Genomic DNA, 3,502 nt, shown 5'->3' with positions numbered 1-3,502 from the left:
GAAAAAAAATTAGTTCTCCTGCTCCTGGGATACTGCCTTACCTGATGTGGTTTTCCAGCACCCCGATCTCGAATCTGAAAATAGTCTCAGCCTATCCAGCCTTTCATTAGAACTCAAACCTTCCACAGGCAACAAGTATGTATACCTTTTGTGAACAGACTCCAGCTGAATAATATCATTCCTACAACTGGGCGACCAGAACTGGACATAATATTCCAGAAGAGGCCTCATCAATGTCCTGCAAAACTTCAACATAACGTCCCAACTCCTATACACAAAGGACTGAGCAATGAAGGGAAGTATGTTAAATGCCTTTGAACCATCTTGTCTGTTGGTAATGCAAATTACGAGGAATTATGTACCTGCACACCGAGCTTCCCTGTTCTCCAACATAGGCAAAGCCATACTCTTTTTGTTGTACCAAAATGCAATACCTTCCATTTATCCAGATTGAACTCAATGTTACATTTTTCAGTCCAACGACTCATTGGATTTAGATCCTTTTGAAACTCAGATAATCTTCCTCACTGTCTACAATTCTGGCGTCGCCTGCAAACCTACGCTGCATGCCTGCTGTGAGTTCCACTGTTTTCTCATATAGATCAATGATTCATATTTACTTGTAGTGGCCGTGATTTAGCAGTGTGCAGATCATACAACAGTTAGACATACCATTAATCATGAGGAAGAAAGTGGCAGACTGCAGGGAGATATCAAACAATTTGAAATAAAAATGGTGAAAGCAATTCATTCCAGGGAATTGGGTGATAATGAAGCAAAATTAAACTTCAAACCAGCTGCCCACGCTCCAGCTGTCTCAGTAAGATGCACTGTAGATTGCTGTTATTATAAACGGGAACAAATGTTCCCTTCTACACCGCCTTTGACCAGAAGGACTCCCAACCTCGGAATTGCTTGCGCCTCTAAACCATCATAGAAATACCGTACATTCTCCGGTTGCGTCACTTGAGCCATCGAGTATCTCTGCGACCTCATTCCCATCTCGATTTCAAATTGGTTATTCACGACTGCGCCACTCAGTTCATCTGATTCTAGGGCTAGGAACTGGGACTATGTGGCAGCACTGGTTACTGCCTTGTGTCGGGAAACTCGAGAAGTAGCCGATGTTAAACTGCATTGTTATTGAAGTATACATTTCAACAAAAGCTTGGTAAAAACAATGACTGCAGATGCTGGAAAACAGATTCTGGATTAGTGGTGCTGGAAGAGCACAGCAGTTCAGGCAGCATCCGAGGAGCAGTAAAATCACCGTTTCGGGCAAAAGCTCTTCATCACGAATACAGGCAGAGAGCCTGAAGAGTGGACAGATAAGTGAGAGGAGGGTAGGGGTGGGGAAAAAGTAGCATCGAGTACAATAGTTAAGTGGGGGAGGGGATGAAGGTGACAGGTCGGGAGGGAGGGTGGAATGGATAGGTGGAATAGAAGATAGGCAGGTAGAACAAGTCAGGACAAGTCATGGGGACAGTGCTGAGCTGGAAGTTTGGAAATGGGGTGAGGTGAGGGAAGGGGAAAGGAGGAAACTGTTGAAGTCCACATTGATGCCCTCGGGTTGAAGTGTTCCGAGGCGGAAGATGAGGCGTTCTTCTTCCAGGTGTCTGGTGGTGAAGGAGCGGCTGTGAAGGAGGCCCAGGACCTCCATGTCTTGGGCAGAGTTGGAGGGAGAGTTGAAATGTTGGGCCACGGGGTGGTATGGTTGATTGGTGCGGTTGTCCCAGAAATGTTCCATAAAGCGCTCTGGGAGGAGGCGCCCAGTCTCCCCAATGTACAGGAGACTGCACCGGGAGCAACTGATTCAATAAATGATATTGGTGGATGTGTAGGTAACAAAAGCTGCACTGTCCCCGGAGTCTTTGATGTTTTGGAGAAATCTATTTATCTCAGCCTTCAACACATTAATGATGGAATCACCACAGCCACGGGGGGAACCGATGTTAAACGGTCAGCCCATTCTGAGTTCCCACATATCTGCCACTGTTCGCTCAGCACTGATATTGTGTATTTGTTGCTCTGCCTAATATTTCTTATGATACTTTGCTTATTCTGAGTGTTTAGGGTGTTCGTCTGTGGTTTGCCGTGATCGTATAGTGGTTAGTACTCTGCGTTGTGGCCGCAGCAACCTCGGTTCGAATCCGAGTTACGGCAGTAATTGCTCTAGGTGTCCCAGGCTTTTGTGAAACACAAAGGAATCAGTTGTTTGAAAGTTTTGATTTTCTCCAAGGTGATATTTTTTTCCTTCAAGCTCTGCTCGCTCACATCTCGGTGTTTCATATGTCAGAATTCAAATCCACCTGTTCTCAGCGATTTCTTCCTTCCTACGATCACTAACCGAACTTTCCATCCCAGACCCCCACCTCATTAATTTGGAGATGCCGGTGTTGGACTATGGAGTACAAAGTTAAAAATGACCCAACACCAGGTTATGGTCTTACAGGTTTTATTGAAGCACTAGCTTTCGGAGAGCTGTTCTTTCATCATGTGATTGCGGAGTCATTTCCTATTTCACTCAGGCATTGCAGATTCTAATACAGACTCTCACATTGATACCGATCAGTCTGTGTGGCTGTGGTCACTGTTGCTGGATGAACGTTCCCCAACCCCACCATCGGGACCTGCAGACCATTTGATCCATTTGGTTACCACTATTGTGAGATCAATACTCATGTAGCAGCTTTTACTGATATAGACGAGATATTATTGGGGGCGGAGTGGGGGGAGTCCAGCTCAGGAAAATGGCACAGAACAGTTTCGGGGAAAAGCGACTTAATTGGATTAGATCAGTTTCACTACTTTTCTGCAATGGCCAAGCGCTATTACCACTGAACACTGAACTGTTAATTCAGACACCACGGACCTGGATTTAACTCTGACCATGTTAGGTGGTAGAATTGGGATTCAATAAATATCTGGAATTATGAATCTAATCACTCCTATATATCCATGTTCAATTGTTGAAAATAAAACAAAACAAACTGACGTCATTTAAGGAATGAAACTGCCATTCTTACCTGCTCGGGTCTCCATGTAACTCAAGACTCACTACAAGATGGTTGAGTCTCAACTACCCGCTGTGCAATTCGGGATAGCAATCAATACTGCCGAGCCAGCGACGCCCTCATACTGTAACAGAATAGCAAAAATAGTTCATTCGGCCCGAGCGAGATTACTGTGTGCAGTTCTGCAATTCAGAGTACAGCATCGATGTGATCGCACTGGGAAAGTTGCAGGAGAGATTCACTGGGATATTGTCTGGGATGAAGAGTTTCAGTTGTGAGGAGAGATTGGACAGACTGGGGTTGTTTGTCGCCGAGCAGAGGAGATTGGAGAAGACATGACTGAGATGTAATAAATACTGAGGAATATGGATAGGATTGACCGAAAGAAGCCTTTGTTATTGATGGAGAGATCGAACACCGGGGCCAAGAGATTTCGGGAAAAGGCAGAAAGGTTTGAGTCGATTTGCGGAAAGGGTCAGAGAGGCGGA

The 3,502-nt window shown here is 45.1% G+C and overlaps 1 non-coding gene across 1 annotated transcript; it reads left to right on the top strand.

The window, feature by feature from the left end:
- Nucleotides 1-2,091: 2,091 nt before the first annotated feature.
- On the top strand, nt 2,092-2,163 carry trnah-gug (transfer RNA histidin (anticodon GUG)). The gene has a single exon. It is a non-coding gene; the product is annotated as a tRNA-His (tRNA).
- Nucleotides 2,164-3,502: the final 1,339 nt, after the last annotated feature.

The sequence above is a fragment of the Chiloscyllium punctatum genome, chromosome 18 (assembly GCF_047496795.1).
Source record: "Chiloscyllium punctatum isolate Juve2018m chromosome 18, sChiPun1.3, whole genome shotgun sequence".
NCBI classification, from domain to species: Eukaryota; Metazoa; Chordata; class Chondrichthyes; order Orectolobiformes; family Hemiscylliidae; genus Chiloscyllium; species Chiloscyllium punctatum.
Note: the sequence above shows the minus strand (reverse complement) of the source record. Positions and strands in the feature narration are given on the sequence as shown.